General features: G+C 36.2%; 1 protein-coding gene across 1 annotated transcript in view; it reads left to right on the top strand.

The window, feature by feature from the left end:
• Window positions 1-264: 264 nt before the first annotated feature.
• The window catches only part of LOC136036350 (protein hunchback-like), a 66482-nt gene continuing 50673 nt past the window's right edge, over window positions 265-16073 (top strand). Inside the window, exon 1 of the mRNA XM_065718507.1 lies at window positions 265-391. The gene's annotated coding sequence lies outside the window, so the exon portion shown is untranslated. The remainder of the gene's footprint in view (window positions 392-16073) is intronic.

The raw sequence follows: 16073 nt of genomic DNA, 5'->3' as shown, positions 1-16073 counted from the left end.
TCATCAACAGGCTATATTTGTTGTATTCTATATTGCCTTCAGTCACGCACTAGTTAGAATTTTTCAGTAAATTAAGAACGGGGGTTTCCCTCTTTTGCTCCGTTGATTGAATTTTCTAGCGTACAACTTTCTAATAGACAAGAGCAGATGATTGCGCAAAATAAACAATTCGAAAAATTCATAATTTGCATCCCTTAGGCTCGTGTTTTCTAACGCGAAGAAAACATTAAGTTTATCAGCCAATAGAAAACAAGCGAATTTACCCTTATCTATAATACGGTTCATAGACTTTTGACAAGGGTGGAAGTGCTCATTTGCAAAAAAAGTGTCTCATTATAACTGAGTAACTCGTGTTTGAAAAATAGGAGAACAATAGGAAGATAACCAAGTAGTAAGTAATTTTTTAAGATCACATTTATTACCAAGAGAATTAATAAAAAAAATGACGGAAAGGAAGTTGCCACAAATAAGATTAAGGCTGCCACTCCCTTGAGCCTCTATACACAAGAATATCTCTTGCACTTTGCTGAAACGATACCAACTTTAAAGGTGTAGTTTTCATTAGTGTTTCATTAGTAATTATTATTTCATTAGTGTTTCATTAGTGTTGCTAATGTTTCGTTAGAATTAACCTAAAAAAGACTAATAAAGCTTATACAAAAGAAACCAACAATATAGAATAAACACATTTGTGAATTTCAATTTAGTTCTACTATAATAAAAAATAATGCTTAGTTTTTCCTGTAGAAAACTGGCACTCGTATTAAACTTTTAACGCGTAAATATATCGTAAATTATTCGCCCATCAATTTATAGACATTTAAAAAAAACTATCTTTATAAATAGAGATTAAAAAATATGTTATAAGCATTAATATAGTAAGGAAGAGAATATTGCTGAAAGTTTATTCTATATTATACTAAAAATAAATTAAACTATTGTTGCTGAATACACGTATACTGTACATATAAAATGAATTTTGGAGGTTTCACGTTTGGGTATTTATTCTTTGCTTCACGTTTGGGTATTTATTTTAATAATATGAAAAAACTTCGTTTTCTTAAAGAGTTAAAGAGGCTGCGCCCCAAAGTCGAACCTTAAAACGTACAGGAATTAGGAGAGGCAGTTGGGGGGCTGCTGCCCCCCAAACCCCCCACTTTTAAAGACTCTTTTGTACAGGGTTTTTGTTGTACACCAACAAACCCCCAGCTCTTAGCTTGTGTGCTCTGTGTCTGGGAAACAGTTTCAATAATTATGTTAAAATGTAAATGGAGTGGTCAACTTCATTGTTACTAATTACTAGTTTCGGCGCAATGATTCTCCTGTCCTCTTGTGTTTAACATTCTTCGAAGTTATTCCATTATTCATTCATTTCAATATTTTGTTAATTAAAAGAGGGCCTTTCCGAAGCCAAGAGCGGGGGGTCAGGGGGGCGTAAGCCCCCCACAACAAAAAACCTGTACAAAAGAGTCTTTAAAAGCGGGGGGTTTGGGGGGCGGCAGCCCCCCAACTGCCTCACCTAATTCCTGTACGTTTTAAGGTTCGACTTTGGGACGCAGCCTCTTTAACTCTTTAAGAAAACGAAGTTTTTTTCATATTATTTCTGCACGTTTTTCTACAATCCATGGTGGATGTAATTTAATAATAATTTTCCATGTTTATTTTCTCGCTTTCTGTATCAATAAATTCAAACTGACAAAATTATCTAATTTTGATAATTTTAATAGTTTAGCAGCTTAATTAAAAATTTAGCAGCTAGTGGTTTTTACCCACCCGCCTCTGGTTTATGGGCCCAGCGCGCTTCCGCTGCGCCAAGCTGCTGTAATGCTTGTTATCAAACAAGTTATTACAATAGAAAATTTCACCAACGGCTTCAATTAGGAAATCAGTTTAAATGGTTCTTTTAACTTGCTTCCATCAAGCCTTCCCCCCGCTTCAGTATAAATTCTTGTGAACATTCCAGTATGTAATTCTGATCACATGTTTCCATGTTTATTTTCTCCCTTTCTGTATCAATAAATTCAAATTGACAAAATTACCTAATTTTGCAAATTTTAAAAAGTTAGCAGCTAGCGGTTTCGATCCACCGACATCTAGGTTATGGGCCCAGCACGCTTCTGCTGCGCCAAGCTGCTGTTAGTGTAAGAATTTTTCAAACAAGTGATGTTATTACAAGAGAAAATTTTACCTTCAATGGGGAAATGGGTTTTTCTAAGCTAGAAAATCGGGGGGCTAAGATTTTCCGATGAAACTTTCCAGGAAAATTACTCGGAGAATTCCGCGTCGAATGAGTCTTCGTACGCCCCGATGTCGGCTGTGACCTGTAGGCGTGGCAGAAAAAAAGAGTTTCTGTCATTTTTTTCAAATAAAAATTTTACGGATCAAGACAGAATTTTTTGAAGCTTTCGGTCAGTCTCACCATGTCGAGCTGATCATTTCGATGTACTTGATGTTGAAGTTCGTAACTTTTAACAACAAAAAACTTAACATGGGCTGTTATGGGGAAATGGGGTTTTTCTAAGCTAGAAAATGGGGGGGGGGTTAAGATTTTCCGACGAAACTTTCAAGCAAAATTACTCGGAGAATTTCGCGTCGAATGAGTCTTCGTACACCCAGATCCGATGTCGGCTGTGACCTGTAGGCGTGGCAGAAAAAAAAAACAAAAGGAGAACATGAACTTTAAGCGGCTATGCGTGGTTTCTGGAAAACAGGGAAGGAGTTATCGGATCGTGCTGAAATTTCGCGGATAAGCTCCTGGGCCCTAGGGGACCTTAACTTGTGAATTACAGCCCGATCGGACAACGTTAAAGGGGGGCTGGGGTTGGGGGGTCGAAACTTTCGGCCAGATTTTCCCCATGAAGGAAATTTGGCAGGTTTCTTAGTTGGAGCTCGGGCTACAAAATGCATCCTTCCCCATCCCTCTGCGACCACTGGAACCGAAGATCTCTTAACATTGTCGTGGTTCGCCTCTTTAAAGAGGCACGAGTGTGCCTCCTTGACTTGCTTCTGTTCGTTTAAGGCTTTATTATTATCATTTCTTATTTTCCTTTGAATTTCTTTGAAGGGGAGGGATGCCTTTTCGATGAGTGTGATTAATTTTTTACCAAATGTAATTTATATCAGACAAAATTTTATTCGGAGTGAATGAGGAGGGGGATTTTCAGATACATGAATTAAAATCTTTGCAGAATGTTTGGCTTATTGTGGATATAAACCCATCATGATCCCTATGTTTAGAGGGTAAAATTCTAGTTAAGTGACTTGTTGTTATGTCAGAAAGGGTTTAGGTTAGGAAAAAGAAGCTTTCAGGGATGAATCTACAGACTAATGTATGTCCCGGGAAGGTATTTTGAAGCAACTACCTCCACTCCTTCTCCCTCTAGGGGGCCCTGACCTTTGATGACCTTTAAAAATATGTGTGTTATAAAAGTGAAACCTTGCAAAATAGATCTTCTGCTTAATTGAAGTACAACAAAATTGTTTTCAGCTTCATAACTTTGCTCAATTCCATTTTATAAGGTTTTAAAGATATGCAAATACATTTCCTAAATTTTGAAAAAAAAAAACATTGATATGGCTCAAAATTCTACTAAAATATCAGGAATTGCATTTTCAGAACTAAAGACAGAGAAAAAGCAACTATTAACTGAAAATTAACGTAGAATGTTGTTTTGTCAAAATTTCAATAGGTATTGACCTGTCATGTAGGCAAACTTCAGGGCTCTCTAGAGGGAGAAGGAGTGGAGGTGGGTACTTTAAAATACCTTCCCGGGACATACTTTAGTCTGTAGATTCATCCCTGAAAGTTTCATTTTCATAACCTAAACCCTTTCTGAGACAGCAAGAGGTCAATTAACTAGAATTCTACCGCATTTTCTGTTAGAGGGATCGCAGGCCCACTTCGTGCAACACAGGCCAATACAAGCCGGAAGTTTCTTTACAATTTTAGTTCAAACGAGGCTCCACACGCTTAATTTCTGCAAGTAATTTTGCGTGGGTGGATTCAGGCGTGGCTACAACCCCATGGTCGCTCAATCTTACTGATAAAAATAGTTGCAAGATTTTTCTTCTAACAGGTTGCAACATGCCTAGCTTTCTGCTATACATTTAATGATTAGGTGGAGTCTCGGAGCGCCCAGTTTGGTCCTCCACTCATACAGACTGAAAATCTATTCCGTCATTGAAGTTTAAATGATGTACAGTATTTCTACATTCCTGTTTTCTGCTTGGAAGGGGGTATTGAAGGGACCGCAGGGCCATTTTGTTGCCCATGCTGGAAATTTTCAAAATAATTGCGCATTTTCAGTCAAATAAGGTGCTACATGCTCACCCTCACGCTGAAAAACATGAATAAATCAGTTAGATCAAATAAATAAATCAGAAGGATGAAAGGAATGTATTTAAAAGGAAGAAAATATTGAAAAATATATTTCACGTCCGACTAACAAAACTAAATTAATCGTTTAAAATACACTGATATTAAAAAAAAATGATTCCCGGGAATTTGAGCAGTATTTAGTTTTTCAGTGTTAAACGTCTTATTAAGAAAAAAAAACTTTTGAGTTATATTTTGCTTTCTTCGTTTTAGTTTTTTTTATTCATTTATTGCAATTTCTATTTTAAAGTTTGACTAATTATTCGTTCTGATCTTTTAGAGGTTTTTGCGAGTCCGGGGTGCTAGAATATTTTTGAAAATTAATTTCAGAAAGTCTCCAAGGCTAGGAATAAGGTATGATAAAAAGATGACTTAGGGTAACGAAAAGATTGATCAGGTGGACAGCTTCACTTACCTTGGTAGTATTATTAGCAAAGACGGTTGGTGCAATGAAAAAGCTAAAAGTAGAATAGCCAAGGCAAAGGGCGTTTTTTCACCGTTGAAAAAAAAAAGTTTAGAAAAATGGGAAGACAAGTCTGCGAAACAAGATTAGATTATTGGAAGTTACAGTGATGACAGAGGTCAAATGTGGTTCTAAAGATTGGGCCCTCCAAAAAACGGAGGAAGATTTGCTAGATGTCTTCGAGAAAAATTGCATGTGGATTGTTTAGGTACCCGACTACTGACCGTACTTTCAATAGTAGGATATACGAACAGTGTGGTTTAATCCGACTTTCTAGGGCTATATTGAGTGAAAGTTTGAGATGGCTAGGGCACGTTCTGCGGATGACAGATGGTATTTCTGCTCGGCTTGGGTTTTAGTAACACTCGGCATGGGTTTTTACTTTTCTTTGAACCATTTTTTTAGAACCCCTCCTCCCCTAGCAAACAACACCGTTTATTGATTGAAGTATCCGGAATGATTACATTTTTAGTCTGATCAGAACAATATTTTATTAGCGCAAATACGGGTAAAAATTTGATTCGTGTATTCTAGTGAAAACAATCAAATGTCACATATTTAAAGATATTTTTTTTTTCAAAAATGATGAAACAGGACTCATTTTGTATATGACACCGATATGGTTTTATTTCAAATAATAAACAATTACGATAAAGTTGAACATGAAAAGATTTCTTAATAAAATTAAGATTTTTTCGAAAAAAATAGTGACTTGAAAAAGCGTATTAGAAAGCTTTTGCTTTTCAAAAGTGTTACTTTAATTTGCACATTATAGTGTGAATACGAATATCTTAGCTATTTCGAAACGAAGGCGCTATTTTAATTTACTTTTTGAGGGATCCTGAATGCACTAATTTCAGTGGGTAGGATAAGAAGGTGGATAACTCATCCATTAATCCATTTATACCCCCTTTTCGGCTCATATTTCAAAGTTTCGGAAGCCTAGGGGGAAGTTGGAATCCATTAAAAAATACATTCAATAAAACTGAAGCATTTATATGCCCGATCCGCTTCGGCAATAAAGCCATAGGTCTCCCTTCTCCTGTGACAGACCTTTGACCTAAATTGTGTTTTAACCAGATCAGTGTGTTTTACGCCTGTGTTGCCACTGCATTCTTTTCTATGCCCTTTACGTTCCTCTTCGATAACATTTCAATTCATTTCCGAGTTTACCCCTTCGGTGACCCCCGGAAGCATCGTCGTGTGCCACATTGGACTTCCAGAAATTTTTGTCTCAGCAGCTATATGTCGATGGGCCTTCCATTAAGTCAGTTGCCCTAATTAGTATTCTTATGTTCTAGACGTTTTTCGAACGAGATGAGAATTTTTCACAGAGGACACTTTTTTATCAACTTTTAATACAGTAGGCATACATGGAGGATACTTCTTGTAAAAATAGAAAATGGTTATGTTTAAACATGATTTAATGCTACCGTTCTTTCCATTAACGCTTCCACAGTATCATACAAAGTAAAGAGCGATGTGGGCACAATGTAATATTATTATTTTTTTTGTTTAGACCAGGGCACTTCGTATCAAAGTAGTTGTCGTAAAAACTTTGAAAACGGCCCATTTGATTGGAAATTGAAGGAGCTAGCGTCCTTTTCAATAGTCAAAAGTGATCGGGCAACTAACCCCTCCCACCCAAAAACATCAAATTAAAATTTTGAGATAGACATTTTGTTCAAGTAGTTGAAAGTTCCGGAAATTATATATTTGACGATGAAGAGACCCTCCCCCCTCAAGTTATTCCCTTGGGGAATATAAGGTATATATAGAAAGGCAGATCGTATAAACTTCAGATGGGGCTCATTGGATTGTTAATCAGAAGTTCTAATGCCCTTTTTAAGATTCAGAGTGATCGGAGGGTGAATACCCCCCCCCCTCAAACCTCGCATTTTCCCGAAACGCTTCTGATAGAAATTGTGAGATGGCCATTTGTTGTCTTAGAAACTTCGAAAAGAGCTCATTCGATTGGAAATTGAAAGGGCTAAGGCCCTTTTTAATAGTCAGAAGGGATTGGAGGGCAAATAACACCTCTCCCTCGCCCACCATTTCTCCGAACACATCCAATCAAAATTTTGAGGTAGCCACTTTGTTCAACGTAATTGAAAAGTTTGGAGAGTATTTCTTTGAGGATGAAATAACCCCCTCTCCAGAGCCCTCAGGGCAAGGGTTGTAACTTATGCCCTGGGGGTATGTGAGGTATGAGAAAGGGTAAGAGTAAAAATTTTGGAGGGGGCTCATTGGATTACTAATTAGTGCCCTTTTTGAGAATCAGGGTGATCAAAGGATGGACTCACACACACGCTCCCATTTCCCAAAACAGTTCCAATCAAAATTTTGAGACTAGCATTTTGTTCAACGTAATTAAAAGCTCCGGAAACTAAGTATTTGAGAATGATAAGCCCTTCCCCCACGGCCCTAAGGACAAGGTTGTAAGTTATGCCATGGGGGCATATAAGGTATATATAGAAATTATGATCGTATAAACTTCGGACGGGGCTCACTGGATTGGCAATCAGAAGTTCTAGTGCCTTTTTTAAGATGCAGAGTGATCGAAGGGTAGATTCCCCCCGCCCACCTCATATTTTCCCGAAATGCATCTGATAGAAAGTTTTTTGATGGCCATTTGTTGTCGTAGAAACTTCGAGAAAGGCTCATTCGATTGGAAATTGAAAGGACTAGTGCCGTTTTTATTAATCAAAAGTGGTTGGAGGGTAACAAGCCCACCTCCCATGCCCATCAGTTCCCAAAACATATCTAATCAAAATTTTGAAATAGCCATTTTATCCAGCGTAGTTGTAAGTTATGTAAATTATGTCTGACAATCCCCATACCTTTTCAAGATTAAATATAAAAAAACAAGTTTTTTTAAATGGAAGTAAGGAGCAACATTAAAACTTAAAACGAACAGAAATTACTCCGCATATGAAAGGGGCTTTTCCTCCTCAACGCCACGCTCTTTACGCTAAAATTTGACTCTTTCTCTTTTCTACTTATTTTAAAACAGTAAGAAACTTCAGCGTAAAGAGCGGAGCTTTGATGAGGAAAAACCCCTTTCATATGCGGAGTAATTTCTGTTCGGTTTAAGTTTTAATGTTGCTCCTTCCTTTCATTTAAAAAGAATTGTTTTTTTTTATTTAATTTCTGGACGTTTTTGAATTAATGCATGTTTTGATCTTGGCTCTCCGCACATAAATAATTAAAGCAAAATTGCATATTAATTAATTGCAATTAATTGGAAGATTTTGACAAAAAAGGAGTGAGAGAGGAGGCCTAGTTCCCCTCCAATTTTTATTACTTAAAAAGGCAACTAGAACTTTTAATTTTTTACAAACGTTTTCATTGGTAAAAATTATACGTAACTTACGAATTAACTTACGTAGCAAAATTCTATATTCGTATGTTTTTATTGCGTATATGAGGGGGTTCAACCCTCGTCAATACCTCGCTCTTTACACTAAAGCTTAAATGTCCCAATTCCTTAAGAATGACCTCTGAATCGCAAAGGCCGTAGAATAAATAGTTGAAATTACTAAAAATACTTTAGCGTAAAGAATGAGGTATTACGAGGAGGTAAACCCCTCATATGCGTAATAATTTTTGTTCGTATTAAGTTTTAATGCTGCTCCTTACTTTCAGTAGAAAAAACTTTTCATATTTATTTTTTCGTTGTTTTTTCAAATAATGCTAGAAAATCCTGCACCCCCTTCATTGAAATTCTCTTCCTCCATGAGAAGTTCCTCCATGGAAATATCCTCCCGCGTACCCCCCCCCTCAACCCCTCTCAACTCTGTATACTTCCCAGTAACCATTACTATATGTAAACACAGGTCAAAGTTTGTAACTTGCGGCCCCTCCCATGGGGACTGCGGGAGAGTAAGTCGTCCGTAAAGACATTGTTATTAGATTGTTCGACTATGGTGAATAAAATGGCTATCTCAGAATTTTTGGGGGAAATGAGCGTGGGAGGGGGCCTAGGTGCCCTCCAATTTTTTCGGTCACTCAAAAATGCACTAGAACTTTTAATTTCCATCAGAATGAGCCCTCTCGCGACATTCTAGGACCACTCAGTCGATACGACCACCCCTGGAAAAAAAAACAAATAAACACGCATCCGTGATCTGTCTTCTGGCTAAAAATGCGAAATTCCAAATTGTTGTAGATAGGCACTTGAAACTTCTACAATAAGGGTCTCTGATACGCTGAATCTGATCGTATGATTTTCGTTGAGATTGTATGACTTTTAGGGGGTGTTTTCCCCTATTTTCTAAATTGAGGCAAATAAATGAGACAACATTAAAATGCGATTCTTTTGATGTAACTATTGGTATCAAAATTCCATTTTTTATAGTTTCGGTTACTATTGAGCCGGGTCGCTCCTTACTACAGTTCGTTACCACGAACTGTTTGAACAGACCATAATTTTTACTTTTCTGAAGACAAAATACATTTAACATGTTTTCACTTTGTTTTTACTTGTTTAAAATGTTTTTACTAGATATATGGAGGGGAAAGTCCACCCCCTTGCACTCCAATTAGAACGCGAGTGTCTGGTGCCCTTTTTAAGAGTAACAACAGATTGGATGGCAAGCTGCCCTTCTCTTAAGCCCATTCATTTTCCAAACGCATCCAGTCAAAAATTTGTAGACAGACATTTTGTTCAACATAGTAGAACGGTCCAGCGACTATGTCTTTAGGGATATTAGGCATGTCAACCCCTCCACAATTGTGCAACTGGCCCTTTATGCTTTAAAACTGAATGGTGCTTTAAAATAAATCAAAAGGCATTTTGTTCATGGTTGCCACTAGGACACCTCAGCAATATATCGAGAACGACTGGGGGCATTAAGATGAAACTTTTGGGGATAATACTACTTCTACTTCTGCTCTTACAATTTAAATAATAAAAAGAGTGTAAGTGTATCCAGGTTGTCAAAGAGAATCAGTCAAAGAATCTTTTGGGAATGATATTAAGTTTTATTTTTCGGTTTAACTTCAGAAGCTATAAAATTATACTGTTTGTGTCAGGATTAAAAATTGTTGGAAAAGTTTCTCCAAAATACAAATAGCGATCCATACTATGGATTCTTGTAGAAAAAAAACTGAAAAGATATGCGATATTATTTTTTCCATGAAAATGACTATGTAAATAAAAAACGAGCAGAAATTAATTTAAAAACTTTTTCCACAAGACAAGTTTTTCAAAGAAAAGTAAATAGCTCCATTACACAAATCATGAACAAAAACTAATTCAGGTAATCTTCCAATATGTAATCTTCCTAATCACTATCAATAAATAAATAAAACTCAAAACGAACAAAAATTAAAATGAGTAGGGCTGATAACCCCCGTGCCTTCTCAAGACCTGAGCACAATTTGCACTTTATTGAAAACAGAATACGTTTGAAATGTTTACATTTTTCTTACTTTCACAAATAAAATAAAAAATATAAAACCTTAAGGAACAAATGCCAGTGTATGTCAATTAAACTCATAATCCACAGTCATTTGTTTGTTTGTTTGTTTTTTGTTTTTTTTTCGTAAAGCGCAAATTGTAGTCTGATCATGAGAAGGCATGGTGGTTATCAGCCCTACTCATGTTAGTTTTTGATCGTTTTGAGTTTGACTCGGCTATTTATTTTAATTTCTGCTCAATTACGCTGAACAATGTAGCCTTTTACTTTTCTTTGAAAAACATGTCTTGTTGAAAAAGTTATTATATTAATCGTCGTAAAACAGTCTTTACAATGTGACATGGCGAAGGGCATATCAAGAGGTTAAACTTGACTTGATCCCAAGGACGATCAAAAACATTTTTCTGGGAGGAGAGAGAACACGAAATAATAACAACTAATCAACCCAGGATACCGGTGAGAGATATACAGATAAGAAATAATCAGTGACTTCGGTTGGGGTATCAGCCAGAAATTAGGTTAGTTGGACACTCTTCTCACCTTCCCCCAAATGTCTAGTTTCCAAAACGACAAGTAGTTCGATTAAACATCTATATATTGTGTATATAATCATATACCCTTCTCACCCCCTACCAACGGTTCATCAAAGGAAAGTAAAATGCTTTTGATCTGCCAGCTCGAAGGTACTCTACAGTCAGCGTGGGTTTGCTATGAATTTGTGCAATTGATAGCTTCTGTTTAGAAAATTTAAAACTAAAATTTAATGGTACAAAATAGAATCGTACCCAAGTGCTTTGGGCCTAAGAAATTAAGAAATTAAGCCCTCAAATAATGTAAACAAAAAATGAGTTCAAAAATGTTTCTAGGGAGAAACTTCAAAATCTCCTATTTAATACACATTTTCGAAGACAACTTTTCATTTCTTGAAAACTTTTTATGAATATTTGAGGCTTTGAAGTCAGATCATGACTCCGATTACTCTCCAAAGATATCCATACTTGATGATTAAAAGTAGGCTCTATTAGGCGCGAACGCAGATTTTTCAGGGAGAAGTATAATAATATTCTATTGAGGGGGGGAATACTAGCAAGTAGATTTCATTTGATATTTTTAATAATAACTGCCCAGAAATTCAAGAAAGTCCATGCGTTCGGGGGAGGGGCGAATTTCGTTGGCCCCAAACCTCTTATATTGGGTTCTGGATCATGGCAATGTTAATGGTGCATTTTTTAAACTATATATAGGAAATGGATCATTAACTTTAACCGAGGTTCTAGAAGTTCACCTCAGGGGCTCGGGGACTTAAGACTCAGGACTCCAGGTCTTATAGTTTAAGATTCGATTAGGGTATCAAAGGTATAGTTTTGGAGTCTAGGGTCCTAAAGCTGGCAACACTTTGCCGAAGTCAAGTGAAACTAAAACTTTAATATTGAAGTTCATGTTTTTGGAAAACTTAGTATTGTATGATGTTAATCAACAATAAAACAAATATGCGACCTTTTTTAGGAGAGTGTGACATTTCAGGAAACTTTTTCTTTGGAAAGTTTCACTTTTCAACATGTTTCCAAAAGGCGAAAGCAATATTATCTAAATGGAGAGTACCATCTTATTTCAGAATATTATATGCCAATTAAAATAAAATTAGATGCCATTCCAGGAATTTGAGCAATTGACATGTTTTTCCGAGAACCACACTGTTTTAAATTATAGTAAAACTCAAAAGTTGATGTCAATAATCAGAAAATCATATCAGTAACACGAAAAATTATCTAAGTCCCAAAAAATTATCTGCCGCAAACAAAAGAGAGGGTCTGCTGCTAAAGCAATAACAATCAACAATGGAAAAAAATATCTAGTAGAATTGAATAAATTTAGCATTTGAAATTTGAATTGTTCTAAGAATAAAGAATTAGGGATATAATCAAGAAGTTGACTCACATACTGACTAAAACACAAACGACCAATCACATGCAAATATCATATTCCATGACATAAGACAAAACAACAGTCATTTGTTTCTATTTTTTGAATTGCTTAAATAGTTATTCTTTTTTAGCGGCCAAACATAATCAAATGTGAAAAGACATGATAAAACTAAATTATATTTGACTAATCTCTGTCAATTTTTTTCCAGATGTCATGCTTATCCATCGGATCAATGAATAAGTCAGTTAATCGAAATTGTCTAAGCCATTCTTGCTTTGCCTTAGCTAATTCCAAAGCTCTATATAAAATTTTAGACGTCCCATATAGATATTAAATAAATAAAATAAAACAATTTTTTTCTACTGAAAGTTAGAAGCAACATAAAGCTTAAAATGAACAGAAAAGGCCTTAGTATTCCAGGAATCATTCTTAGAGAACTGGGACAAAAAATCAGACTTTAGCGTAAAGAGCGGGATATTGAAGGGACAGCATCCCTCATATACGGAATAGTTTCTGTTCCTTTTAAGTTTTAATATTGCTCCTTACTTTCAGTAGAAAAGACTTGCTTTTCTTTATTTAATTTCTGATTGTTTTTTAAAGAATACGAGGAAATCAACCTCCCTCTTCATGGAAGATTCTCCATGAAAAGTTCCTCCCACGTAAGATTCTTCTCCCTAGGAGACTTCCCCTCGACAATGCCATCCTCACTACGAATTCTTACCAGGAAATTTCTTGCAGACGATTCCACCCAAAAAATACTCCTTAGCATACTTTCATTTGAGAAAAGGCTTGTTTTTTATTTAACTTATGATCGTTTTATAGGTCATTGCGGACATGTGTAGAAAATTTTCCCATAAATCCCCCTACCGATGGAACATTTCTCCTGCGAAAAGTTTCCCCATGTAAAATTTATCCTGGTGATACTCCCTCCATGGAGAATTTCTCCCTTGCAAAACCCTCCCACCACGTAATAAAAACAAAAAATTCCAACTCCGCTGAAAATTTTCCCCAGACAAGTCCCCCAGAGTATCTCCACATGTAAAATGGGGTCACCAACGAGAAAGTAAGACAGATAAAACAAATTTCGTATATGACTTATGGCAAATTCCCCCGTGCAAAATTTGCCCTGGAAGGTTTACCCCGGAAACTTCCATCCCAATGGAAATTTTAACGATAAATCCATCCTCAGACCCCCTCCTCCATTAAAAATTTCTGTATACTTCCCAATAAAAAAATACTATATGTAAACAACGAGCAATTTCATAAAATGCAGCCCTTCCTCTGGGGTTTTTGGGCTTATGTCATCTCCAAACATTGTTATTGGACCTAGTTTTAACTAAACTGAACAAATACCTATCTCAAAATTTTTATCGGACGACTTCAGGTAAAAGGGGCAAGGTAGGGAGCTAGTTGCCCTCCAATTTTTTGGTCACTGATAAAAGGGCACTAGATCTTTTAATGTCGGTTTTAATGAGCTCTCTCCTAATTTTCTTGGAGCATTGGTTCGATAATATCACCCCTGGGAAGAACAAAGAAAAACAAACCAAGACCCGTGATCTTTCTTCTGGGAAAGAAAAATACAAAATTCTCCATTTTTAAAGGTGGGAACTTGGAAACTTTACAGTATGGTTCTGTCATACGCTGAATCTGACGATACAATTTTCAATAAGATTCCTAAGCTTTTGGGGGCTGTTCCCCCTTTTATCGAGCTTTTGATAGGTAATATTGAACTTAATGAATCTTATATATTTGGAAAATGTATAGAAAGCCAATTCCTTTGATGGATCTTTTGTTATCAAAATTCGGCTTTTTAGAATTTCGATTTTTATTGGGCCAAGTCGTTCCTTACTTGTATTCCACGGATCTGACTTGAGGAGCAGGGACCAAAGTCGCCCACGGTCATTTTCTGACATAAAAAATTACATTTCTCAGGTCGTTCTCTTGATCTTGTTTCATTTGATGGTCATTTTTGTTCAGTTTGAGCATACGTTTTGTCCACCTTTGTTAATTTTTGTAGTCATTTTCTGCTTACATTAATTTACTTTTATGTCCCCTAGATATTATGAAACTGCTAAAAATACCTCTTGAAAGTTGCATAACCGAATATGGGCACATGAATTTACATATTTCTAAATTTTTGTTCTGCAAATTCTTCTAAAAGAGTTTTAAAATATATTTTCCTTTCATCTCAACATAATTACTCAACTATTTAGTCTGTCTTAACTTGTTGTTGATATCAGCTTTTTTTATTGGTTTTAGCCTGGAAAATGATTTCTCTCTAGAAGCAATGCTTACTGGAATTTTTAAGAACATTTACAAATTTTGAAAATAAATTTTTCATTTTGATAGCAGCGCGGGGCCCTTCCAAACGCGGAACCCGATTGCGATTGGGCCCAATCGTTCCAATCGGCCTTTATCCGGCCCTGACCCCCTCCTCCTCCTTTTAAGCATACTTGACTAAAGCGCTTAGATTTTTTGGAACAACGTGTTGAAGGGAGAGGGGTATCTAATTTTATTAACTTCCGAAAGATGCGATTTCTGAACCAGCCTATTTATTAAAAAAAAAAATGTTTAGTACTTTTCAGTGTTAAATTCTTTTTCAGAAACAGCATCTAAGTTTTCAGCTTATAATGGATATATGAGAGTTGAAATGGAAGTTTGAAAAAAATTTACACTTGAACAACAGCCTAAACCGTTACTTAAATTTGTTTACCAAATTCTTAGCAGAACCCCTGAGCCAAGACTTTTGGCAATGTTTGACTGATCTTATTCCGTAGTGTTTTCGTTCAAAAGCTTTGCAGGGTTGTTTTTCAGCAAAAATTGAAGGTCGTAATCCATTCACCTGTTTACGAGGTTGTGGGAATTCGACAAATTTTATAGTTAATTCAAGGGGGTTAGCACTAAATCTTTTTGTACATACTAAGAGCGTAGAGGCTCGGAGGCAAGCAGGAGAATGTAACGAAGTTTGAGATAGGCTTGAGCGGCACAAGAGGCAGGGTTGGATTCATACAAGGCATTGTCGTAGGTGTAAATTCACGTACGCCACAGGTAGTTCACAACCCCTCAGGTTGGGTTGGGGAGAGCACTTTAGACAATAGTGTTTTGGGCCTTTTTGTTGTTTTTAATGCGGATTGGAATTTAAAGTTCAAAACAGTTTTGTGATGGTATCTTTGTGGAAATGATTAGCAGAAGATTATTTTGCAGATTTTGAATAGACTTAAAAATTGAGTTTACAAGTATTCATTGTTTATCCAGTCACTTATAGTTGCCAATATCAATAGTTTATTTAACTTGAGCCATATGCCCTTAAATCTTCATTTCTTAAAATATGTGTTATAAATAGATCACTAGCAAGGTTTATGGACTTTCCCTTCTGCATATTATATGCTCAAACTAATGTGGATCTTCGAAAGATGAATTGCTACCTGGGAAAAAATCTGCCTGTCCTCTTTCCCATAGTGGTACACTTTTGCGCAAAAAAGTGCGTTTTTCCGACGAGTGACGCCTTTTTCTGCATTATTGTCGCTAGTCCATTGCATAACATTATGAGCATTCCATAGAGCGCAATCGACAGTTCGACAAGAATGAATCAAAGTGGAATTAATTGAGAGACTAGGAATTGCTGGTGTAGAAAACTGTCTATCACTAATTTCTAATCATCTTCTAATCAGGTCTTCCATATTGTCACATTTGTCACGTATAGTAATATCTGCTAACATGAACAGCATTGAATCTATTTAACTTCTGGACAAATAGCGCCTATTCCGGATTCAAAAGTTTGAAATTCTCCAAGAGTGTACCCCTTTTTGGGGCATGCACCCCCCTCCAGCAAAAGTAACTGTTATGCTGGGAATTAGCAAAATGACATTTGCTTTTAATGCACTTACTA

The sequence above is a fragment of the Artemia franciscana genome, chromosome 15 (genome assembly GCF_032884065.1).
Source record: "Artemia franciscana chromosome 15, ASM3288406v1, whole genome shotgun sequence".
Taxonomy (NCBI): domain Eukaryota; kingdom Metazoa; phylum Arthropoda; class Branchiopoda; order Anostraca; family Artemiidae; genus Artemia; species Artemia franciscana.
Note: the sequence above shows the minus strand (reverse complement) of the source record. Positions and strands in the feature narration are given on the sequence as shown.